Below are 27,902 nucleotides of genomic sequence, written 5' to 3'. Positions count from 1 at the left end.
GCTAAGCTATTGTTGTGAGGAGTGTCAAAAAACTCTGATGTAGGCTACTTTGAATAGTGACATACTGTGTTTACACTCTGTGACCTGGGATTGTCTAATAAGGGTTGTTTTCTCCCCTGTTGGCACGTCCCTCTTGTGTGTAGGTGATGGGGATTCAGACAGGCTCGTGGGGAGCACACCCTTCATCACAGACAATGAAAGAGGTGGTGATGACCGGTCACGGTCAGAGTGTGGAATTAGTCTCAGAACATGAACACAAGACAGCCCAACTTTCCAGCAGGTGGTGCCAGGTTATTGACATTCATTTAGTCTAACTTGATTGCATTGATTTTATAACATTACATTCTAAATCTCAGAGCATTTATAGTGTGTCCATAGAATTCTCTCTCCAGAATGGTATAAATTGCAGTAAAGTAATTTACGACAGAACACATTTGGTGAAATACTATACTCTGATCATTCATCCCTCCAGTTCAATGGGCCAGCCTCATGGGGAGAGCTGTGCTGCTCTCTATACTGCTGTCTGATCCTCTCCACGTGGCGTCAGACTCGGATGAGGAGGTGCAGGGGCCATCAGAGTGGCAAACATGGAAGAGGAGCAACGGTGTGTCGTACAACAAGAAGGTTAGATGGTATTTTATACACATACTCATAGACACAGCCTGCATTCACAAACACGCCTCAATAGTTACTGTTGGATTAGGCTACTCAACTTCATATATGCCTACATGAAGACGCATTGTAAACATTCAATAATTAATTCTCTCCCTCCCAGACACACACCTTCACAATAATCAACTATTTGTTTGTTCATTCTGAAGCGGATGACATTGAGAGGAAGGCCATTTGGGAGGAGAACATGAGGGTGATTGATAAGAATAATAGCAGTTTTATCAGAGGGACATGGATGTTGTTATGAGAATTTCGTTATCAATGTTCATAAACTTCAATTAATCTACTCAGTCTGCAACACAGAGTTTGTAAGGTTCTGGTTGAATGAAACATACAAGAGTTCCCAGCTTACAATAGTCAAAATGTTTATTCACGAGAACACTCTGAAGTCCATTATGCAAAGACATCCATTTTATACTTGCTCCCTACTTACGCACATACTTCCACACAAACAGTAGGTATCCTACGCACATACATACACACAAACAGTAGGTGAGTTGTATCCTTCTCCAGAGTTCTCACCACTGTGTATCACTACCCAGCCGACAGTTCCATTCCCCCGAGATTAGGGAAGCATTGAGAAGTACTCCCTGTCCTATCATAAGTTTCTCATAGCAAAATAAAGAGAAAAGAGAAGAATGCATCAGCTCGAAAGCTCCGTGCCAGTGCTCGGAAGTTAGAGGCTGTTACCGTTGACTACAGAACCATGGGCTATGTATGTCACTGAGGTGAAAGACCAGGTGAGGCTTTTCTTTAAAAACTTCTGGAAGTAGAATGTCAGTGCAAACTAGGAAGTTTGAGTTCTGTTGATTTCTCCTCACAGGGCGACTGTGGCTCCTGCTGGGCGTTTAGCACTACGGGGGCCATTGAAGGACAAATGTTCAAGAGGACAGGTCAGCTGATGTCCTTGAGTGAGCAAAACCTTGTGGACTGCTCCAAGCGCTATGGCACCAATGGCTGCAGTGGAGCCAGGATGGCTAATGCCTATGATTATGTGCTTCAGAATGGGCTTCAGTCCACAGACACCACCCCTACACATCAGTGGTAAGAGTCTGACTGGGGACATCCCTGTCCGTGTAGACCAACGTTACATAATGTTAATAGAAACGTATGATTTAAGAAGTACAAGGGGTGAGACACCTTTCTGTATTTCTAGGATTCCCAGCCCTGTTTCTATGAAAGCAGTCAGTCAGTTGCCAGGATTACTGATTAGAGGTTCATACCCACTGGAGATGATACTGTGGCAACCATTGGCCCAATCACCATTGCTGTGGATGCAGATCACCCAAGCTTCATGTTCTACAGTTCAGGTTGGTCTTCATACCTTGAAGCTTGACAACTAAAGGTAGTGTTTTTTTCGTTCCTGTACATAATATTAACTTTGATAGTCCAGGTAAACGTTTTTTGATTCCATAAAAAAAATGCATTTTCCCTATCTGAGCTTGCCTCATTGTAACCAGTGCTATTATTGGTCAAACAGGAATATATGAGGAGCCAAGCTGTAACCCCAACAACCTCAGTCATGCAGTGCTGCTGGTTGGCTATGGCTCTGCAGAGGGAAAAGACTATTGGATCATCAAAACAGGTGGGTGAATCACAGGTGGGAGTAACATGGTTTACATTCTCACAAAATATCATAATGGGGTTACTTTTTCATGTACAGTACCAGTCAAAAGTTTGGACACCTACTCATTCAAGGGTTTTCTTTATTTTTAATATATTCTACATTGTAGAATAATAGTGAAGACATCAAAACTATGAAATAACACATATGGAATCATGTAGTAACCAAAAATATATTTTATATTTGAGATTCTTCAAAGTAGCCACCCCTTTGCCTTGATGACAGCTTTGCACACTCTTGGCATTCTCTCAACCAACTTCATGAGGAATGCTTTTCCAACAGTCTGGAAGGAGTTCCCACATATGCTGAGCACTTGTTGGCTACTTTTCCTTCACTCTGTGATCAAACTCATCCCAAACCATCTCAATTGGGTTGAGGTCGGGTGATTGTGGAGGCCAGATAATCTGATGCAGCACTCCATCACTCTCTTTCTTGGTCAAATAGCCCTTACACAGCCTGGAGGTGTGTTTTGGGTCATTGTCTTGTTGAAAAACAAATGATAGTCCCACTAAGCGCAAACCAGATGGGATGGAATATATCGCTGCAGAATGCTGTGCTATGCATGCTGGTTAAGTGTGCCTTGAATTCTAAATAAATCACAGACAGTGTCATCAGCAAAGCATCATCACATCTCCTCCTCCATGCTTCACGGTGGGAACCACACATGTGTTGATAATCCGTTCCCCTACTCTGCGTCTCACAAAGACGCGGTGGTTTGAAACAAAAATCTCAAAGTTAGATTCATCAGACCAAAGGACAGATTTCCACTGGTCTAATGTCCATTGCTCATGTTTCTTGGCCCAAGCAAGTCCCTTCTTATTATTGTTGTCCTTTAATAGTGGTTTCTTTGCAGCAATTCGACCACGAAGGCCTAATTCACGCAGTCTCCTCTGAACAGTTGATGTTGAGATGTGTCGGTAACTTGAACTCTGTGAAGTATTTATTTGGGCTGCAATTTCTGAGGTGCAGTTAACTGTAATGAACTTATCCTCTGCAGCAGAGGTAACTCTGGGTCTGACTGACCTTCATGTCTTAAAGTAATGATGAACTGTCGTTTCTCTTTGCTTATTTGAGCTGTTCTTGCCATAATATGGACTTGGTCTATTACCAAATAGAGCTATCTTCTGTATACCACCCCTACCTTGTCACAACACAACAGATTGGCTCAAACGCATTAAAAAGGAAAACAATTCCACAAATTAACTTTTAACAAGGCACACCTGTTAAAACCTTTTTGGGATAGGGGGCAGCATTTTCACTTTTGGATGAATAGCGTGCCCAGAGTGAACTGCCTCCTACTCTGTCCCAGATGCTAATATATGCATATTATTATTAGTATTGGATAGAAAACAGTTTCTAAAACTGTTTGAATGAAGACTGTGAGTATAACAGAACTCATATGGCAGGCGAAAACCTGAGAAAAATCCAACCAGGAAGTGGGACATCTGAGTTTGTAGTTTTTCAAAGCTTGGCCTACCGAGTACACATTGAGATATGGATGAGGTTGCACTTCCTAGGGCTTCCACTAGATGTCAACTTCAATGAGGATTCTACTATAAAGGAGGGGCTCTCAGAGTTACCTCTTGTTCCAGTGCCTTTCTGAAGACGAAGGAATTCTCCGGTTGGAACATTATTGATGTTTTCTGTTAACTCTTGGAACTCCCTCTCCCGGATCCGGGGGAATTGTCATCAACTGACACTAATTAGCATAACGCAACGGACAAAAAATATTACTAGAAAATATAAATATTCATGAAATCCCAAGTGAAATATATTGAAACACAGCTTAGCCTTTTGTTAATCACCCTGTCATCTCAGATTTTGAAATTATGCTTTACAGCCAAAGCAAGACAAGCATTTGTGTAAGTTTATCGATAGTCTAGCATAGCATTATGCCTAGCTAGCAGCAGGCAGCTTGGTCACGAAAATCAGAAAAGCAATCAAAATAATTTGTTTACCTTTGATGAGCTTCGGATTTTTTCACTCACGAGACTCCCAGTTAGACAGCAAATGTTCATTTTGTCCCATAAAGATAATTTTTATAGCTGAAACACCTCCGTTTGTACTTCACGTTTGGTTGAGAAATCCACCGGAAACTGCGGTCACGACAACGCCAAAAAATATTCCAAATTAGATCCATAATATCGACAGAAACATGGCAAACGTTTTTTATAATCAATCCTCAAGATGTTTTTCAAATATCTATTCGATAATATATCAACCGGGACAGGTGGTTTCTTATTAGGAAAGAGAGAAACAATGGCCGCATTTGTCTTTTACGCACAAAACACTCTGAGAGCCTCCAGCTGACCACTGACGCAATGTTGTCGTTCAGGCTCATTTTTCAAAATAAAAGCCTGAAAATATGTATTGTGACACTAGACACATTAGGGAAGCCATAGAAAAAGAAATCTGGTTGATATCTCACTCACTGCTCAATAGGGACGCATAGGAACGCAGCACTTTCTAAATAAGAGTCCCTTCCTGATTGGATTTTTCTCAGGCTTTCGCCTGCAATATCAGTTATGTTATACTCACAGACAATATTTTTACAGTTTTGGAAACTTTAGAGTGTTTTCTATCCTAAGCTGTCAATTATATGCATATTCTAGCATCTTGTCCTGACAAAATAGCCCTTTTACTTTGGGAACGTTATTTTTCCAAAAATTAAAATAGTGCCACATCTTGAAACTCAAGAGGTTTTTAAAAAACATCCTAACGATTGATTCCATACATCGTTTGACATGTTTCTAAAGGACTCTAACGGAACTTTCGAGTTCTTGCCTGGATGAAATGCTCGTGCTTCATGAAGATGGATTACTGGGTTGGACATAAATGATGGAACTTTATGGAACAAATCAGTCATTTATTGTCGAACTGGGATTCCTAGGAGTGCCTTCTGATGAAGATCATCAAACGTAAGTGAATATTTATGGTGTTGTTTCTAACTTTGTTGATTCCAAAATGGCGGCTATTCCTCTGGCTGTTTTAGGTTCTGAGCGCCGTTCTCAGATTAGGGTTTTTCTGTAAAGTTTTTTTAAATCTGACATAGCGGTTGCATTAAGGAGAAGTCTATCTTTAATTCTGTGAATAACATTAGTATCTTTTATCAATGTTTATTATTAGTATTTCTGCAAAATCACTGGAAGTTTTGGCACGTAAGGCGCCAATGTAAACTGAGATTTTTGGATTATCGAACAAAACATACATGTATTGTGTAACATGATGTCCTATGAGTGTCATCTGATGAAGATCATCAAAGGTTAGTGATTAATTTGATCTATATTTCTGCTTTTTGTGACTCCTATCTTTGGCTGGAAAAATGGCTGTGTGTTTTTTCGATTTGGCGGTGATCTAACATAATCATATGTTGTGCTTTAGCTGTAAAGCTTTTTTTTAAATCGGACACGATGGGTAGATTAACAAGATGTTTATCTTGCATTTTCTGTATTGGACTTGTTAATGTGTGAAAGTAACGTACATATTTCTAAAAAATATATTTGAATTTCACCTTATGAAGCTGGAGAGAATGCCAAGAGTGTGCAAAACTGTCATCAAGGCAAAGGGTGGCTACTTTAAAGAATCTCAAATATAAAATATATTTGGATTTGTTTAACACTTTTTTGGATACTACATGATTCCTACATGATATGTGTTATTACATAGTTTTGATGTCTTCACTATTATTCTACAATGGAGAAAATAGTACAAATAAAGAAAAACCCTGGAATGAGTAGGTGTGTCCAAACTTTTGACTGGTACTGTATATTAAGGGGATTTTTTGTATATAAATCTGTGCCTGTTTTCCTTTTCTTCCCAGTTGGAGTACTGGATAGGGCTACATGAGAATGATCCGGAATGGCAGTAACACGTGTGGTATCGCAAGCTATGCGCTCTACCCTATTTTTAAGAACCATATAGTTGATAAAGTATCAGAGACAGAACACATCATCTTTGTAGATAGGTGTTCAGAGGTTAATAAAAAGTATTGATTTGGTTTATTTGTGGGGGTGATGGTGCCAGGTATTCTGTCTTTTATACTGTACCACTGCAACTTTTTACAGCTATGGCTGTATTGCATTGTGATGGAGAATCAAGCTCTATTGAATTGACATTTGACTGCAATTGTTTTTCTATTTCGGCCGACTGTGGCAGGTTCGTCTAGAGTGTTGATGTTAGTATTGGATGTTTTGTATATAACGTTAAATACAGGACTGTATAGCACTATAGCACTAGATACTGTGCATCAAGGTATCTGATTGCTTTGAAGCTATTTCCTTGCACAGTGAGGCCTCTTGAAAAATCCCTTTCAATCTGCAAGAATGTCAAACAAGGGGACGTAGGATTGGGAACATAATCAGTGTGTAAGCAACGCTATACTTTGGTTTGTATTCTATTTCCTTCTATTATATTGTTATTTCATTCACCTGGTTCTTAGGCTTACACCTTACATAGTTTCACAACTGTGAAACGTGACCTGTGGTACATAGTACAAATACTATCTATGCCATGCCAACTTACTGCTCCACAAACACCTCTGAGAAAAAGCAAGTGGTACCCAGGTGATCTTTAAGCCTCAACAACCTCCAAACTAAGCATACTGATATGCTCAGTCTTCCTGTAGGTATACCAGTCAATTTGTATACAGGCATTCTATTTGGCCCTAGTTTTACTGGGGTTGGAGCTCCTAGTTATTTACTCCTCATAGTTCCCACAGCCAAGCTCCTCTACAGTGCGGGAGGTAGATTTGCTGTCTTGCAGACGTATGAAAATGACGCAAGGGAGTTTTTCCTGGATTGGAGGAGTATGAGGATTAGTGTTGTGGTGTGCTTTATTTGGCCCCTACACGAAGGGCCAGAGAGGACCACAGAGACATTCAAACTGTGGGTATAACTATCTGGCACAGAGCCACCAGAGCAGTAAGGATCTCTGGCTCCCAAGGAAGTACTGTGACCCCTCATTCAACAGCCAGTCAGCTGGAGCCATCACCCAGGTATTTCTGTACTAGATTACAGATCTTGTGTTTTAAGGTTGTTGGGTAACTGATTTGTTAATAGTTGTCAGGGGCTTCTGTCTGAGTTTAATTTTCACAGTAGATATGCAAAACATTTAGTCCACCAATTTGAAAAAGCCTGCTAATTGCAAATATTAATGGAGTATGTCCACAAACTACATGTAGATGTTTAAGAAAGAAAATGTTGAACAACACAAATATATGTATTAATTTGTTACACACAGGGTACACAAACAAAGACAGATTAGCCTTAAACATTTGACAAATATTTCTTGATTCCTCTCTAAAGGGACCAAATGGTCCAAACGACAGAACTTTTGATACTTTCATTTTCAGGTGGTGTGTCCTCAAATCAATCAATCAAATTTATTTCTGAAGCCCTTTTTACATCAATTGATGTCACAATGATCCCCATTGTTCTTTGGTCATGTGTTGATTTAGTCGTGCAATATACCACACCTTGATTTACAACTCAAACAAGCAATGGCTTTGAATTGAAACCTCTTTTCACAACAAAATTGTGTCTGAGTGACTTACATAAAATGGGTTGCTTGGCAAGTCCATATTTACATTAACTAATTATTTTGAATAGCAGGACAATAGAGATAAACAGTGCATGTCCTTCTAACTAGGGTCGTGTTTTACCTTTCTTTCCGCCCGTCCAATCTTTCTTCAATTAAATAAAACACGTAGGACTATAGTCCTGGTAGTCCTTGCTTTCCACTCACAGCCCCTGTCATCCTGTATAAACACCTAAATTGAAACATGCTATACATAAAATCAGAGCTCAGTTTCTCCACTTCACAACGCTGTCTGGGTAGTCACTGACAGCCGTTATCAACTTGAGCACAACAAGATGCCCCCATCCCTCCCACTAGTGACCCTAGATACTACAGAGAGGACAAGGCCTCCTAGGGGCCAGTGTGTACCCTGCAACTGTAACGGCCTGTCCAATGAACAAACAGGGAGATGTCTGGTGGGTTTCTCTCTCTCTCTCTCCATCTATCAATCTATCCCTCTATCACTCTCTCTCACACGCACGCACACATACAGTGGCTTGAAAAAGTATTCACCCCCCTTGGCATTTTTCCTATTTTGTTGCCTTACAACCTGGAATAAAATAGATTTTTGGGGGGTTTGTATCATTTGATTTACACAACATGCCTACCAAAATAGTTTCTATTGTGAAACAAACAAGAAATAACACATAAAAACAGACAACCTGAGCTTGAATAACTATTCACCCCCCAAAGTCAATACTTTGTAGAGCCACCTTTTGCAGCCATTACAAGCTGCAAGTCTCTTGGGGTATGTCTCTATAAGCTTGGCACATCTAGCCACTGGGATGTTTGCCCATTCTTCAAGGCAAAACTGCTCCAGCTCCTTCAAGTCAAATGGATTCCGCTGGTGTACAGCAATCTTTAAGTCATACCACAGATTCTCAATTGGATTGACGTCTGGGCTTTGACTAGGCTATTCCAAGACATTTAAATGTTTCCCCTTAAACCACTCAAGTGTTGCTTTAGTAGTATGCTTAGGGTCATTGGGGCCAGAGGTGAACCTCTGTCCCAGTCTCAAATCTCTGGAAGACTAAAACAGTTTTCCCTCAAGATGTTCCCTGTATTAAGCGCCATCCATCATTCCTTCAATTCTGACCAGTTTCCCAGTCCCTGCCGATGAACAACATCCCCACAGCATGATGCTGCCACCACCATGCTTCACTGTGGGGATGGTATTCTTGGGGTGATGAGAGGTGTTGGGTTTGTGCCAGACATAGCGTTTTCCTTGATGGCCAAAAAGCTCAATTTTAGTCTCATCTGACCAGAGTACCTTCTTCCATATGTTTGGGGTGTCTCCCACATGCCTTTTTCTTTTTTTCTTTAAGCAATGGCTTTTTTCTGGCCACTTTTCCATACACCCCAGCTCTGTAGAGCGTGTGGCTTAAAGTGGTCCTATGGACAGACGCTCCAATCTCCGCTGTGGAGCTTTGCAGCTCCTTCAGGGTTATCTTTGGTCTATTTGTTGCCTCTGATTAATGCCCTCCTTGCCTGGTTTGTGAGTTTTGGTGGGCGGCCCTCTCTTAGCAGGTTTGTTGTGGTGCCACATTCTTTCCATTTTTTAATAATGGATTTAATGGTGCTCATTGGGATGTTCAAAGTTTCAGATATTTTTTTATAACCCAACCCAGATCTGTACTTCAACCACAGCTTTGTACCTGACCTGTTTGGAGAGCTCCTTGGTCTTCATGGTGCCACTTGCTTGGTGGTGCTCCTTGCTTAGTGGTGTTGCAAACTCTGGGGCCTTTCAGAACAGGTGTATATATACTGAAATCATGTGACACTTAGATTCCACACAAGTGGACTTTATTTAAAAACTTCTTAGGGCTAGGCCCGTTTTTTCTCAATTTCCGCCTGAATGACGTTCCCAAAGTAAACTGCCTGTTGCTCAGGCCCTGAAGCCAGGACATGCATATAATTGGTACCATTGGAAAGAAAACACTTTGATGTTTGTAGAAATGTTAAAATAATATAGGAGAATATAACACAATAGATATAATAGGAGAAAATCCAAAGAAAAACCAACCGGAATTAATTTTTTTGAGAGAGACCATCCTCTTAAAATGGCAAGTATAAGGGCATACTGAAAATTAGCTCCCAGGATGCAATTCATATGGCTTCCACAGGGTGTCAGCAGTCAATGTTCAAGGTTTCAGGCTTGTAACTTCCAAAACAAATAAGAAATAGCCGTTTTAGTACAGGGACACAGTCTTGGAAATGTGTGTTTGCACGCACCATGAAGACAGGATGCACCTGCTAAAATCGGTTTCCTATTGAACATACTTCTTTCCGTAAGTAATATTATAGTTTGATTACATTTTAGGGTATCTCAGGAATAAATAGAAATGTATTTTGACTTGTTGAAACTAAGTTTAAGGGTTCCTTTCTCTGCATGTTGAACGAGTGGATTGCTCAAATCGATGGCGCCAACTCGATGGCGCCAACTTTTTGGGATATAAAGAAGGATTTTAAAAAGCGACACTACATGTTATAGCTGGGAACCTTTGGATGACAAATCAGAGGAAGATTTTCAAAAGGTCAGTGAATATTTAATCGCTATTTGTGAATTTATGAAACCTGTGCCTGTGGAAAAATATTTTGAAATGGGGCGCCGTCCTCAAACAATCACATGGCATGTTTTCGCTGTAGTAGCTACTGTAATCGGACAGTGCAGTTAGATTAACAAAAATGTAAGCTTTCAACCGATGTAAGACACTTATGTACCTAAATGTTTAATATCCATATTTTGGGGGATTATTTATTTGAATTGCGCACCCTCCAGTTTCACCGGAAGTTGTCCCGCTAGCGTAGGCTTATGTGACTTCTGAAGGTAATTGGTTGCACCAGATCTTATTTAGGGGCTTCATAGCAAAGGGGGTGAACATGTGCACCACTTTTCAGTTTTTTAATTTTTTTATTTATTTTTTTAAACAAGTTATTTTTTAATTTCACTTGACCAATTTTGAGTATTTTGTGTGTGTTCATCACACCAAATAAAAATCCATTTATATTACAGGTTGTGATGCAACAAAATAGGAAAAACGCCAAGGGGGATGAATACTTTTGCAAGGCACTAGACACACAGCAGGATAGATCATTTCTGACTCACCAGTAAGGTAAACATACCGTATGGCTTAGTTCTGCTTTTTCCAAAACCTGCTGATCCAGATGGATATCAGTCATATCCACAGACTAGCATTCATGCCAGACTACATTACCTCTCACATCATGAACCATACCACCAACATTCCACAAGCCTGCTTCATTGATAAACAGAGAGAACACTTTATTTTCCAGAACTGTCAGTACAATACTGATGGGCATCGATGTGAGCGCTACAAAGTGGGTAACTACGGCAATGCTGCCCAGAGGACCTGTCGTGGGTGTCTTATCCCTGAAGCTCTATCTCTTAATGCATATAGAAGGTAAACTATAACTCAAAGTATTTCAATATGATAATATAATGATACATCATTGTCATGATAATCCCCACCTCTTTTCTTGCACTCTCAGATCTCCTTCGTCACCTGAGGGAGGCGAAATCTAGTATACCCAACATAAATGTGGCAGTGGAGGAGGTGGCCAGGATGATGAAGGAGGTGCAGCGCATGGTGCAGGAGATGAGAGAACTTGGCTGCAGTAACCAGACAAGGAGGCTGCCAGGGAGCAAGAGGAGGCTCACAAACGTGAGATCTGGGCTTTTTGGATTAGACTAAAGTCACTTACAGTACAGAGCAGCACTTTATTTAGCATTCTTTTGAATGAGACATTCCATACATCAATGTGACACAAGTTCTTGATAGATATGACTCAAGGTGCAAAGGGTAATACATGTGTCCCTCTCAGTGTTGGACTTCATCAGGAACAATATGACAACTCCATTGGATGACAACCTGGCTGTAGCCAATGAGGCGGCAGAGTCCCTGATGACGTGGGGCTCTGCGTTGATGAATCTGGCAGAGGCTGTGGCACAAGCAGAGGATATGGTAAACAGGACATGGAGCCTCAACTCCAGCAGTACTGACTTCCTAAGAGACCTGATGGTAATGTCAAATACTGAAGAATAACATATATGAAATGTTGTAGATACAACACAAAAAAATGTCCCTCCTATTTCCAAATAATTTACTAGCAATTAAAAGATGAGCTGGAGAGGAAATGTGATTCAATCCAATCAATATGACAAAAGATAAACTGAGGAATATCACAAACCTTTTGGAAATGATGAAGGAGCAAAACAAGGTATGAAGCAGATGAATTCAAATCCAGTGGATATTATTATTTATCTCGTAATGAAGGAGGCATTAAAAATGTAATTTAAATCTTTCAGGAATACGAGCACCTTGCAGCCGAGATAGATCAAATCAAATTTATTTATAAAGCCCTTCGTACATCAGCTGATATCTCAAAGTGCTGTACTGAAACCCAGCCTAAAACCCCAAACAGCAAGCAATGCAGGTGTAGATGCACAGTGGCTAGGAAAAACTCCCTAGAAAAGCCAGAACCTAGGAAGAAACCTAGAGAGGAACCAGGCTATGAGGGGTGGCCAGTCCTCTTCTGGCTGTGCCGGGTGGCGATTATAACAGAACATGGCCAAGATGTTCAAATGTTCATAGATGACCAGCAGGGTCAAATAATAATAATCACAGTGGATTTCGAGGGTGCAACAGCACCTCAGGAGTAAATGTCAGTTGGCTTTTCATAGCCAATCAGTATCTCTACCGCTCCTGCTGTCTCTACCGCTCCTGCAATGGAACTACAAATGTAGGTAGACAAAGAGTGGGTTAGGTTGTTCTTAGGTGGGGGCCTACTTCTTCATACCCCACAGACGTTTCCTATGTCGGGACCTTTGTGTGGACTGTATGGACTGTCAGGCCCTGATGGGATTGTCTCCGCCCCCTCCAGGTGTCGCTTATTTTCCCCAGTGTATTTATCCCTGTGTTTTCTCTCTCTATGCCAGTTCATCTTGTATGTTTAGTCAAGTCAACCAGTGTGTTTTTCCCTGTACTCCTTTTCTATTCTCTTTTGTTAGTCCTCCCGGTTTTGACCACTGCCTTACTCTGGACTACTTTCCCGCCTGCCTGATCATCCTGCCTGCCAAGACCTTGAATCTGCCTGCCCTTCGGTACCTATTGGACTCTGAACTGGTTTTGACCTTTTGCCTGTACACAACCATTCTCTTGCCTACCCCTTTTGGGATTAATAAACATTGTAAGACTCCAACCATCTGCCTCCTTTGTCTGCATCTGGATCTCGCCTTGTGCCTTGATAATGGACCACTGTGAGCGTTCTATTCCTTGTTATTGCAGGGCAGTACACAACGCCACCAACAGCTCTGACCTGCAGCATGCTGCTGAAAGCGTGAGAGCCTACAGCAGAATAATAAAAGCCATTGAAGAGGCAGAGATTGCGGCCAACATATCCAAAGAGGCAGCCCGAAAAAGCTCTGAAGGTGATTATTCTGGTCCAGATGCTACAGCCACCATGAACTTAAATTTACAATGACATGGAAAATAGTTAACATACCATGCAAAATTATTTCACATATCTCTTAACTTCGATATGTTTCAGGATGTGGAGGAGAAAGGTCTGACCAACAGGTCCGAGGAGCTAAAGAATAATGCAAGAAGCTTATTGACAGAGGCCATGAATGCCGAGAAGGACCTTAAAGGTGTAGTAATCATCCTAATTCTTGCTTTTTAACGACACTAAAGCTACATTAGAAACAAGAATTGCACCAAAATGTATGATGTTATTGACCGATTCTCAAGCCTTCCAGGTTGACATTTATTATCATGAGTCTTATCATGGAGGCAGAACTGAGCAATGTATCCTTGGATGGGCCAGCTGCAAAGTCAAAATGAGCTATATTGTAAAAATTTATGAGAACAAAAATGTGCTTTTTGCTCTTATTTTAGGGTTAGGCATTAGGGTTAGCAGTGTGGTTAAGGTTAAAAAGGATTAGGTTTAAAATCAGATTTTAGACTTTGTGGCTGTGCCAGCTAGTGACCACTCGGCAGAACTTCATCCAGGGCAAGATTCATGACAATGAATGCCAACCTGCTAAATGATATGGGGCAAATGCTTTGCTTTATGATGTTGAAAAAAGCTTTGCACTTTGAACCTGTTAATGGAGGGATTGAGGCCAATTCACACTACAGTATATTGTATGCCCCTCAATAAAACACATTCCAGTGGCTCTGTCTGATATTTCCTTCTGATTCTGATATTTTATCATACACTGAGTATACCAAACATTAGGAACACCTTGAATATTGCGTTGCACCCCTCCCCCTTTTGTCCTCAGAACAGCCTCAATTAGTTGGGGAATGGACTCTACAAGGTGTCGCAAGCATTCCACAGGGATGCTGACCTATGTTGACTTCAATGCTTCCCACAGTTGTGTCAAGTTGGCTGGATGTCCTTTGGATGGGGGACCATTCTTGATGCACACAAGGGAAACTGTTGACATTGAAAAGCCCAGCAGCTTTCCAGTTCTTTAGACACTCAAACCAGTGCGCCTGGCACCTACTACCATACCCATTTCAAAGGCACTTAAATATTATGTCTTGCCCATTCACCCTCTGAATGGCACACATACACACGCCATGTCTCAAGTGTCTCAAGGCTTAAAAATCCTTCTTTAACCTGTATCCTTCCCTTCATCTACAGTTGATGCCAGAAGTTTACAAACATCTTAGCCAAATACATTAAACTCAGTTTTTCACAATTCCTGACATTTAATCCTAGTAAACATTCCCTGTCTTAGGCCAGTTAGGATAATTTATTTTAAGATTGTGAAATGTCAGAATAATAGTAGAGAATGATTGATTTATTTCAGCTTTAATTTCTTTCATCACATTACCGGTGGGTCAGAAGTTTACAAACACTCAATTGTATTTGGTAGCATTGCCTATAAATTGTTTAACTTGGGTCAAACACTTCAGGTAGCCTTCCACAAGCTTCCCACAATAAGTTGGGTGAATTTTAGCCCATTCCTCCTGACAGAGCTGGTGTAACTGAGTCAGGTTTGTAGGCCTCCTTGCTCGCAAAAACATTTTCAGTTCTGCCCAGAAATATTCAATTGGATTGAGGTCAGGGCTTTGCGATGGCCACTCCAATACCTTGACTTTGTTGTCCTGAAACCATTTTGCCACAACTTTGGAAGTATGCTTGGGGTCATTGTCCATTTGGAAGACCAATTTGCAACCAAGCTTTAACTTCCTGACTGATGTCTGGAGATGTTGCTTCAATATATCCACTTAATTTTCCTGCCTCATGATGCCATCTATTTTGTGAAGTGCACCCGTCCCTTCTGTAGCAAAGTACACCCACAACATGATGCTGCCACCCTCGTGCTTCACGGTTGGGTGGTGTTCTTTGGCTTGCAAGCCTCCCCTGTTTTCCTCCAAACATAACAATGGTCATTATGGTCAAACAGTTCTATTTTTGTTTCATCAGACCAGAGGAAAATTCTCGAAAAAGTACGATCTTTGTCCCTATGTGCAGTTGCAAACCGCAGTCTGGCTTTTTTAGGGCGGTTTTGGAGCCGTGGTTTCTTCCTTGCTGAGTGGCCTTTCAGGTTATGTCGATATAGGACTTGTTTTACTGTGGAAATAGATACTTTTGTACCTGTTTCCTCCAGCATCTTCACAAGGTCCTTTGCTGTTGTTCTGGGATTGATTTGCACTTTTCGCACCAAAGTACGTTCATCTCTAGGAGACAGAATGCATCTCCTTCCTCAGCGGTACGACGGCTGCGTGGTCCCATGGTGTTTATTTATTTTGATTTCCCATGATGTCAAGCAAAGAGGCACTAAGTTTTGAAGGTAAGTCTTGAAATACATCCACAGGTACACCTCCAATTGACTCAAATGATGTCAATTGGTCTATCAGAAGCTTCTAAAGCCATGGCATCATTTTTTGGAATTTTCCAAGCTGTTTAAAGGCACAGTCAACTTAGTGTATGCAAACTTCTGACCCACTGGATTTGTGATACAGTGAATTATAAGTGAAGTAATCTGTTTGTAAACAATTTTTGGAAAAATTGTGTCATGCACAAAGAAGATGTCCTTACCGACTTGCCAAAACTATAGTTTGTAATCAAGAAATTTGTGGAGTGGTTGAAAAACGGGTTTTAATGACTCCAAGCTAAGTGTTTGTAAACTTCCGACTTCAACTGTACACTGATTAAGGTGGATTTAACAAGTGACACCAAGAAGGGATCATAGCTTTCACCTGGATCCACCTGGTCAGTCTATGCCATGGAAGTATACACTGAGTATATGTTTTGTATACTCAGTGTACATTCCACTTATCCACAAACTTTTTACACACAGATCTCAGCCAAATTTGACACCCACAAGCAACGTGTTGGTCAGATAAAGAAGAAAAGAGATATGATAAAAAGATGCTCTTGCAGTTACAGATTCAAAGAAGTTTGTGGACACAAGATGAAAGATTATGCTTGTGTTTTAATGATGACTTGGAACGGATGAGAATAACATCTGCAGTTTACACACTCTGTGCCACAACATGAACATAGGTATGTTATTCACACACACTATTTTTGTGTGTTTCAGATTACATTGGGCAGCTTTTAGACTCTGCCAAAGCAGCTGTCACTGCTGCCAATACCACGTTCAATGACATAACAGACACTAAATAATATCAGCCAAGAAAAAAAGGGTGTCAGGTAGTCGGGCCAGTAAGCAAAGGTTGGTGGTTCGAATCTCCGAGCTGACTAGGTGAAAAATCTGTTGATTTCCTCTCCTGGTGTTTCTCCCCAGCTCTCTATTTGGCATGACCTCCAATTGGAAGGGTCACATGTGAGATTTGTGTTTTCATAAGATAGGGCTCTGCTCAATCAGTGGCCTGCCCCTATCAAGGGACATGGGCTATAAAACTTTTCAAACACGCCCTCCTCTCCCTTCCTATATAAGCCCTTGACAACAATATAACCTCCTGTTCCAATGATGTGAGGACGACGGTCCTATGTCAGAATGGTTCAGACAATAACTACAGAACAAAGCCAGCATCAGCGCGAGCTTTGGTGGCGAATGGTATGAACTTTGAACTCTTATTCACTACAGAAGTGATACCTCCTAGCCGTTGAGTTAGCAACAGCAGATGCAAACGAGGGTTAGGAAGGAACAGACAGAGTATCCCGTCTACCACACAACGACATTACAACAACGTATCCAATTGACCACCAGAGACATTCTTCAAGGGACAAAGGACTCGGTTGGGCAACACAGCCATCCATCTACCACCAACCTACTGAAGTGCAGCTCAGAGTAAATATTTATTGCATTTTCCTTTTTCAAATTGGCGGTAATTTAGAATTCATAAGATACTGTATTTATGATAGCACAGCTTCGCCTTTGTTCCTCAGTCTTCCCGCTCTTTCACTCAAACCCAGCCCTTTTCTTTTGTGTAACCAGCTGTCATATCTGTTCCGCCTGCTAGGGATGTTTTCCTTTATGATGTAATTTGTAATCAAGTTATGATTTAAATACGTGTATGTGTAATTAGTTAGGTATTTAGTAAATAATTAATTAAACCCAATTTTGTATTGCTGATTCAACTTGTTAGCCAGGGTTTATGCAGATAATTAAGAATTTACAACTTTCAGATGAGACTGAATTAAGGTGACGATTAATGTTGACTGCTATTGATGTAAAATATTACTAGGTCTAGAGTTTATTCGGAAGATAATAGCTCTATAAATATTATTTTGTGGTGCCCAACTCTCTAGTTAATTACATTTACATGATAAACTCAATCAGGTAATATTACTTACGGAGAAATTATTTTATAGAATAGCATGTCATATCACTTAATCCGGCATAGCCAAAGACATGACAGTCCCAAGAAACAAAGAGATCTTCTGTTGAATCTGACAATTAATCTTAATGGTTGAACAGTCGTCTCTGTCACGACTTCTACCGAAGGAATCTCCTCTCCCTGTTCAGGCTGCGCTCGGCGCTCAGCGTCGCCGGTTTACTAGTCGCTACCGATCTCTTTTTCCTTTTCTGGTTGTTTTGTCTGTGTTCCTTTTCACACCTGGTTTCAATTGCTTTTATTTATGTGTGTATATAGGGCACCTGTTGCCTGCCTTAATTCGTGTAGGATTAAGTTTGTGGGTATTTGCGGTCGATTATCTATGCTGTTTATTGTTTTCGCTATTACGTACGTGTATGTAGTGTCAGAACTGTGGTTGTTCCTCCGTGTATTGACACGAGTTTCTGTTCCTTCGAGAGCGTAGTTTTGGATTTTCATCTGTGCCAATTTTGTATTGGTGGACTATGTGTGTATATATATATATATGTATACATATATCTATATTAAACACGCTTCTCAGAAATCCCTGCTCTCTTGCGCCTGACTCCTACACCTCTCACCGAGATGCACCATATCACAGTCTCAAATAAAAGTGTGAAGGACCTCGGCGTTACTCTGGACCCTGATCTCTCTTTTGACGAACATATCAAGACTGTTTCAAGGGCAGCTTTTTTCCATCTACGTAACATTGCAAAAATCAGAAACTTTCTGTCCAAAATTGATGCAGAAAAATGTATCCATGCTTTTATTACTTCTAGGTTAGACTACTGCAATGCTCTACTTTCCGGCTACCAGGATAAAGCACTAAATAAACTTCAGTTAGTGTTAAATACGGCTGCTAGAATCCTGACTAGAACCAAAGAATTTGATCATATTACTCCAGTGCTAGCCTCCCTACACTGGCTTCCTGTCAAGGCAAGGGCTGATTTCAAGGTTTTACTGCTAACCTACACAGCATTACATGGGCTTGCTCCTACCTATCTCTCTGATTTGGTCCTGCCGTACATACCTACACGTACGCTACGGTCACAAGACGCAGGCCTCCTAATTGTCCCTAGAATTTCTAAGCAAACAGCTGGAGGCAGGGCTTTCTCCTATAGAGCTCCATTTTTATGGAATGGTCTGCCTACCCATGTGAGAGACACAAACTCGGTCTCAACCTTTAAGTCTTTACTGAAGACTCATCTCTTCAGTGGGTCATATGAGTGTAGTCTGGCCCAGGAGTATGAAGGTGAACGGAAAGGCTCTGGAGCAACGAACCGCCCTTGCTGTCTCTGCCTGGCCGGTTCCCCTCTTTCCACTGGGATTCTCTGCCTCTAACCCTATTACAGGGGCTGAGTCACTGGCTTACTGGTGCTCGTTCTTGCCGTCCTTAGGAGGGGTGCGTCACTTGAGTGGGTTGAGTCACTGATGTGATCTTCCTGTCTGGGTTGGCGCTCCCCCTTGGGTTGTGCTGTGGCGGAGATCTTTGTGGGCTATACTCGGCCTTGTCTCAGGATGGTAAGTTGGTGGTTGAAGGTATCCCTCTAGTGGTGTTGGGGCTGTGCTTTGGCAAAGTGGGTGGGGTTATATCCTTCCTGTTTGGCCCTGTCCGGGGGTATCATCGGATGGGGCCACAGTGTCTCCTGTCCCCTCCTGTCTCAGCCTCCAGTATTTATGCTGCAGTAGTTATTGTGTCGGGGGGCTAGGGTCAGTTTGTAATATCTGGAGTACTTCTCCTGTCTTATCCAGTGTCCTGTGTGAATTTAAGTATGCTCTCTCTAATTCTCTCTTTCTCTCTCTCTTTCTCTCTCTCGGAGGACCTGAGCCCTAGGACCATGCCTCAGGATACCTGGCAGGATGACTTCTTGCTGTCCCCAGTCCACCTGGTCGTGCTGCTGCTCTAGTTTCAACTGTTCTGCCTGCGGCTATGGAATCCTGACCTGTCCCCTGGACGTGCTACCTGTCCCAGACCTATTATTTGACCATGCTGGTCATTTATGAACATTTGAACATCTTGGCCATGTTCTGTTATAATCTCCACCCGGCACAGCCAGAAGCGGACTGGCCACCCCTCATAGCCTGGTTCCTCTCTCGGTTTCTTCCTAGGTTTTGGCCTTTCTAGGGAGTTTTTCCTAGTCAACGTGCTTCAACACCTGCATTGCTTGCTGTTTGGGGTTTTAGGCTGGGTTTCAGTACAGCACTTTGAGATATCAGCTGATGTACGAAGGGCTGTATAAATACATTTGATTTGATTTAATAACCAGAACCAAAGTGAACTCCACTGTTTTTGACAAGGAGGTTTTTAACAGGGACATCTCTGGGGAAACATTCTGGATTTGATACTAGCTTGATGACATGACAGTTTGCCCATGATGGAAACCGCTCCCTTGTAATCCTGTTTGCTTACTATTTCTCTAGAGTTTAGCAAGATGCTGAGGCCAGTCTCACACACAGCTTTACATCACAGTCCAAGTGTCTAAGGAGAGTTAGCAGCTAAACACAGCAGTTGGCCTCCTCAACCTGGACACTAACAGTGTGGTCTTCTACGTGGACGGCTATCCTGATGACGTCACTGTAATTACAATCCTCTATCCCTTTGTCTCGCAGGTGCGTTGTGCCTCTGCATCATCCTCAGATTGTTGAATACAGAAGTACACTTTACTAGTCTGTAATCAGCGGGACCAGTCTTATTCTCCATATTCAAGTTTTGTTTTAATTCACTATGTGTGCCCCTTCTTCATTAGCCTCCAGTGGAGCTGCGTTACCCTAGTGCTGTGGAGCCATCAAACTGTCTACTATCAATGGACAATTATTTAGTCTGTACAACTTCAAGAATGCCATCAGCGTAGACAAACAGCCATATATAAAGTAAGAACCAACAAAAGGGGATCACCACCTTGTTTTAACATCTATAAAAGAGACCATACTGTACAGAATGGTGAATGCTGTCCAAATTTGGCCAGTTATGCCCTGTACCATTACCATAGATATAGCAGTCCTCTCTGCTTAAATGTCAGAATGTATCAGGCAATTCTTTCCTCCTGTCAGAGCTTGGGTTAGTCAACAGTCAACAGTGCCTTATTATTTTGACGGCATTGGTTACGGTTTGGTTCCAGACATTAAGACCCTGAAATCCAGAGAAGAAGACTGGTCAAGTTCCACACAAACAGCCGGGTGTGGAATGCATTACTGTTTTATATAGTTTTGTATGTGTATCTGATATCAGGTACAAATGTTGATTTGAATCACATGCAGAAACCATTGAATATTTAGTACATGCAAGTGAATGAAAGACTTGTTTTACATTGTAAGTAGTGTAATCAATTAAGCATACAATATCATCAAGTACACACCGGAAATTCAAGGTATTGCAGTTGAACATGAATAGATTAAATCCTAATTGAGAATTTATGGTTGGTGTCTGTAGTGTAAATGTCGTCATGAATGTTGTATTTCATAGGATTCGTACACTAATGTTATTGTGGAGAGAGGTTGTATTGTGCTGCAGGGAAGGCCAGACAACTAAGTCCTCAAAGCCAAGAGTACTGGGAAAGTTTCATTCATTGTAAGTTAGTAACACAGACTCGCAGTGCACAGTTCACCCAGAAGGCTTAGTTTGTCTGCATCAACTTTTTTTGTTTACTTCTGCTTTCTCCCTGTGAATTTACAGGTGTAATAGATACACAATTTGAAGTATATGGAGAAGAAAGAGAGATTGTCAAAATGGACTACAAGAAAGAACGTTTCAGGAATTTCTACATTGGTAGTCTATCAGCATCATTGAGAGAAATGTACAAAACTCTGTGAATGGGCTTTCTGCCATAATATCCTCTTGCAAGGGATATTTTATCAAAGATGCAATTATCCATGTCATCCATTTTCCTTCAGATAACATCACAGTCCCTCCATTCAGAGGATGTATGGATAATGTGATTTTAACACCTCGGGAGATTGAGTTTAACACAACAATTGGTGTCAGTGTTGGATGTCCAACCTCTCTTTTGGTAAACCGCCTCTCATAAATTGCCATACAATTTTGTGAATGCATTTCAGACTGCACAATGTGGGGGAGGAGTTTACACATTTTACACAGTCACAGTGTTATAGAATTTTCTTGTACAGTGTTTTATTTTTAGGGTGTTTGTGAGGCTACTCCCTTTCAGTGGACCCACGGGGTTTCTGGACCACCCTTGTGGCCATGGTCTCTCTGGGGTACAGGAGCAAGGAGAATAGAAGTGTTCTTCTCAGGACCAGCGAAGTCAAAGAGGTCAGTCCACTATTCAGTAATGGATTAAGTTTCTCATAGAGCATCATCCAAAGGCTGCACTCGATGTGTCATATTTTAACCTCAAACACGAGCAAGAGTATCAAAAGGAGTTAACAAAATGAATTTAACAGTTTTGCTTCAGATTTGTACTCTTTTTGTAAACACTATCATTGCACCATTTCTTTATTGATCCGCTTCATGGATTCCAGCTCTCATTGGTTGATGGCTATGTGGTGTTTCACTTTGATGACAATGCCTTGAAGTCTACCAAGACATATAATGATGAAAGACGGCACTACTTGACTGTATTAAGGATAGCACACGGTAAGACATTTTAATTTGTCAAGCTGTTTCTTATCTTAAATTCTGAAATTGCAATAAAGTGTACAATGTTGTGGTTGATTTGTTCCAAACACCCACAGACATAACAACATTTCTGTGATTTCCTTAGATTAGAGTTGAGGGTTGATAACAGAGACTTGGGCCAGCATCGATCCTCCCCCCAAGTCAAGCCCAATGAACAGCAGGTTGTGTTGGGAGGGGAGACCTTCAGGGGCTGCCTGACTAACCTTCATGTCAGGAGGTCTGATTCAAAGGTTCTTATTCTAAGCTCCAACAACCCAGTTACCCAGCAGGGCACAGGGAACAAACCTCCACCAACCCAGTTACCCAGAGGGAACAGGGAACAAACACAAAGCTCCACCACCCCAGTTACCCAGCAGGGCACAGGGAACAAACACAAACCTCCACCAACCCAGTTATCCAGCAGGACACAGGGAACAAACACAAAGCTCCACTAGCCCAGTTACCCAGAGGGAACAGGGAACAAACACAAAGCTCCACCCCCCCAGTTACCCAGCAGGGCACAGGGAACAAACACAAACCTCCACCAACCCAGTTACCCAGCAGGGCACAACAAACACAAAGCTCCACCAGCCCAGTTACCCATCAGGACAGGGAACAAACACAAAGCTCCACCAGCCCAGTTACCCATCAGGACAGGGAACAAACACAGAGCTCCACCAGCCCAGTTACCCAGAGGGCACAAAGAACAAACACAAAGTTCCACCAGCCCAGCCTGCTCTAACCTGTTCTACCCACACAAACATTTTGGAGTCACTTTATTTGAAATAAGAATAGATTATGCATCTGTAACTTTCTTAATCATCATTCTTACTCATAAAGTTGGTGGTTGAAGATATCCCTCTAGTGGTGTGAGGGCTGTGCTTTGGCAAAGTGGGTGGGGTTATATCCTGCCGGTTTGGCTCTTTCCGGGGGTATCGTCGGATGGGGCCACAGTGTCTCCTGACCCCTCCTGTCTCAGCCTCCAGTATTTATGATGCAGTAGTTTATGTGTCGGGGGGCTAGGGTCAGTCTGTTATATCTGGAGTATTTCTCCTGTCTTATCCGGTGTCCTGTGTGAATTTAAGTATGCTCTCTCTAATTCTCTCTTTCTCTCTTTCTTTCTTTTTTTCTTTCTCTCTGAGGACCTGAGCCCTAGGACTATACCTCAGGACTACCTGGCATGATGACTCCTTGTTGTCCCCAGTCCACCTGGCCGTGCTGCTGCTCCAGTTTCAACTGTTCTGCCTGCGGCTATGGAACCCTGACCTGTTCACTGTGATTACTATTATTTGACCATGCTGGTCATTTATGAACATTTGAAAATCTTGGCAATGTTCTGTTATAATCTCCATCCGGCATAGACAGAAGAGGACTGGCCACCCCTCATAGCCTGGTTCCTCTCTTGGTTTCTTCCTAGGTTTTGGCCTTTCTAGGGAGTTTTTCCTAGCCACCATGCTTCTACACCTGCATTGCTTGCTGTTTGGGGTTTTAGGCTGAGTTTCTGTACAGCACTTTGAGATATCAGCTGATGTAAGAAGGGCTTTATAAATACATTTGATTTGATCATTTTCAGGATTCATTCAGGACTATCTGTAATCATGGTAGCATCCATATTAATGTATAAGTGTTTAGAAACATTTTCTATTCTTATTTACAATTAAAGTGACAAAAAATGACACAAGACATTATTTACCATTAATTTCTATTGGGCACAAAATAATCTGAAACACAACCAAAACAAACAAACACCAAGTGCATCCAACAAGTTTGTAATCTCAAGCTGGATGTAATCATTGCATGCTAGGAATATGAGACTAAATACTATATTTTCGACTAGTTTAATACACATATAAGTGAATTTGTACCAATACTTTTGGTCCTCTAAAATGAAGGGACTATGTACAGAAAGTGCTATAATTTCAAAACGCTTCACCTGATATGGATGAAAATATCCTCAAATTAAAGCTGACCGTCTGCACCATAACCTAATTACATTGTATCATTTGAAATCCAATGTGCTGGAGTACAGAGCCAACATGAACAAAACATTTAACTGTCCCAATACTTTCGGAGCTCACTATATGTAATAGAAAGACACTCTCTCTCTGTGCATTAACAATTTACTTCACTAGAGGATACTGCAGTGCTCTCATTACTGTGTCATTCACACTCTTTTGGGGTTCAAGGCAATGTTTTCTAAATGTTTTATGAATTGAACATTAACATGTTTTCAATTACAGTGAGAGTGACTTTGGTGTATTTTATGAATTAACAGGAAAAATATCTTCATCAAGATGAGCTGGCACACAAGTCAACCCTAGTGAGGCTAAAATATAATTGATTTGATCTCAAAACCATGTCTGATATTGATCACTGAACAATACTTGCTGCTGTATATCAAAAACTACAATTGCACAATCTGTTACAATATACTAAAAGTTGAAGTTTAACCAAATGCTTGTTAAAACCAGTAAAAGGAATTCCAAACTTTACACCTGAACAATTTTCTCAATATTATGATAGGACTGCAGACAAAATGTATGTACTAATGAGTAATAAAATCCAATATGGCATGCCATATAGTCATCATTAAGACTAGGAAGAAGAAGATTATGTTATGGGGTTCTAGACTCTCCTTCTAGGCTGACTGCTGTAGTCTACTGAGGTTAGTTCTGCACAAAGCTAGGACCCCCTGGCTTGGCACACATCATTTATTCATGCAGGGTGCACTAATGTGTGTCTAATGCACGTCTGGACTTAGCGCATACTGCGACCAGGGACTGCTGAGTCCAGACAACTTCTTCTCTCTTCCTCTATCCACTCTGTATCTCAATCTTGTACATCAAATACAACATAATGAAATGCTAATGTCAATATGCAGGATCCTTTTGATTAGTTTATATTGTCCTCATAGTTGGGGACACACCCTTGTCACATATCTCACAGCACCTGTCTGTGCTTGCAATCCAGGAAGAAAGGAACAACAAAGAGGTGGATACATAATATATATATATATATATAGATAGATAGATAGATAGATAGATAGATAGATAGATAGATAGATAGATAGATATATATATATTAATTAAATACAGTATTTAATTCTAAACCAGGGGTCTCAAACATTTTCTAGCATGAAAGCTATACTACATGACCAAAGATATGTGGACACCTGCTCATCGAACATCTCATTCCAAAATCATGGGCATTAATATGCTATAACAGCCTCCCTCCTCTCTCTCCAGTCAAGTTCTTCCACACCAATCTCAACAAGAAATTTCTGTATGGACCTCATTTTCTGCACGGGGGCATTGTCATGCTGAAACAGGAAAGGGCCTTCCCCAAACTGTTGCCACAAAGTTGGAAGCACAAAATCGTTTATAAAGTAATTGTATGCTGTAGAGTTAAGCAATAGCCAAATCCACTAAGTTGAAAAGGTGTCCACATACTTTAGTATATATAGTGTACATTAAAAAAATAAACCATGTCGCGAGCAACTGATTTTTTTCTATACTGAGCAAAAATATAAACGCAACATGTAACAAAGATTCTACTGAGTTACAGTTCACCCCCTCTAGGTGTCGCCCATCTTCCCCATTATCCCCTGTGTATTTATACCTGTGTTCTCTGTTTGTCTGTTGTCAGTTTGTCTGGTTTGTCAAGTCAACCAGCGGTTTTGTGTCTCAGCGCCTGCTTTTTCCAGTCTCTCTTTTTCTCGCCCTCCTGGTTTTGACTCTTGCCTGTCCTGACTCTGAGCCCGCCTGCCTGACCACTCTTCCTGACCACTCTGCCTGCCCCCGAGCCTGCACCCGAGCCTGCCTGCTGACCTGTACCTTTGCCCCACCTCTGGATTATTGACCTCTGCCTACCCTGAGCCTGCCTGGCGTCCGGTTCCGTTGCCCCACCTCTGGTTTACTGACCCCTGCCTGCCTTGACCTGTCTATTGATTGCCCCTGTTTGATTAATAAACCATCGTTAATTTGATGTTGTGGATCAGAAAACCAGTCATTATCTGGTGTGACCACCATTTGCCTCATGCAATGTGACACATCTGCTTCGCACAGAGTTGATCAGGCTGTTGATTGTGGCCTGTGGAATGTTGTCCCACTCAAATCAAATCAAATTGATTTATAAAGCCCTTCTTACATCAGCTGATATCTCAAAGTGATGTACAGGAATCCAGCCTAAAACCCGAAAAAGCAAGCAATGCAGGTGTAGAAGCACGGTGGCTAGGAAAAACTCCCTAGAAAGGCCAGAACCTAGGAAGAAACCTAGAGAGGAACCAGGCTATGAGGGGTGGCCAGTCCTCTTCTGGCTGAGCCGGGTGGAGATTATAACAGAACATGGCCAAGATGTTCAAATGTTCATAGGTGAACAGCAGGGTCAAATAATAATAATCACAAGGGTGCAACAGGTCAGCACCTCAGAAGTAAATGTCAGTTGGCTTTTCATAGCCGATCATTCAGAGTATCTCTACCGCTCCTGCTGTCTCTAGAGAGTTGAAAACAGCAGGTCTGGGACAGGTAGCACGTCCGGTGAAAAGGTCAGGATTCCATAGCCGCAGGCAGAACAGTTGAAACTGGAGCAGCAGCATGGCCAGGTGGACTGGGGACAGCAATGAGTCATCAGGCCAGGTAGTCCTGAGGCATGGTCCTAGGGCTCAGGTCCTCCGAGAGAGAGAAAGAGAGAGAGTTAGCGAGAGCATACTTAAATTCACACATGACACCGGATAAGGCAGGAGAAATACTCCAGATATAACAGACTGGCCCTAGCCCCCCAACACATAAACTACTGCAGCACAAATACTGTAGAGAAAGAAAGCCTCTTCAAAGGCTGTGCAAAGTTGCTGGATATTGGAGGGAATTGTAAAACACTGCTTTACACATCAATTCAGATCATCCCAAACATGCTCTATGGGTGACATGTCTGGTGAGTATGCAAGCCATGGAAGAACTGATACACTTTCAGCTTCCAGGAATTGTGTTCAGATCCTTGCTACATGGGGCTGTGAATTATCATGCTGAAACATGAGGTGATGGCGGTACATGAATGGCATGACAATGGGCCTCAGGATCTCGTCACGATATCTCTGTGCATTCAAATTGTCGTTGATAAATTGCAATTGTGTTCATTGCCCATACCATAACCCCGCCGCCACCTTGGGGCACTCTGTTCACAACGTCGACATCAGCAAACCGCTTGCCCACACGATGCAATACAAGTCGTTTACTGTTGTGAGGCCGGTTGGATGTACTGCCAAATTCTCTAAAACAACATTGGAGGTGGCTTATGGTAGAGAAATGAACATTAAATTATCTGGTAATATCTCTAGACATTTCTGCAGTCAGCATGCCAATTGCATGCCCCCAAAACTTGAGACATCTGTGGAATTGTGTTGTGTGACAAAACTGCACATTTTAGAGTGGCCTTTTGTTGTTCCCCAGCACAAGGTGCACCTATGTAATGATCATGCTGTTTAATCAGCTTTCTGATATGCCACACCTGTCAGGTGGCTGGATTATCTTGGGAAAGGAAGAAAGGCTCACTAACAGGGATGTAAATACATTTGAGCACAACATTTGAGAGAAAAAATAGATGA

At 41.6% G+C, this 27,902-nt stretch overlaps 1 pseudogene; it reads left to right on the top strand.

The window, feature by feature from the left end:
* Window positions 1–71: 71 nt before the first annotated feature.
* On the top strand, window positions 72–22,758 carry LOC118964717 (uncharacterized; annotated as a pseudogene).
* Window positions 22,759–27,902: the final 5,144 nt, after the last annotated feature.

The sequence above is a fragment of the Oncorhynchus mykiss genome, chromosome 5 (assembly GCF_057628025.1).
Source record: "Oncorhynchus mykiss isolate SJ-2025 chromosome 5, ASM5762802v1, whole genome shotgun sequence".
NCBI classification, from domain to species: Eukaryota; Metazoa; Chordata; class Actinopteri; order Salmoniformes; family Salmonidae; genus Oncorhynchus; species Oncorhynchus mykiss.
Note: the sequence above shows the minus strand (reverse complement) of the source record. Positions and strands in the feature narration are given on the sequence as shown.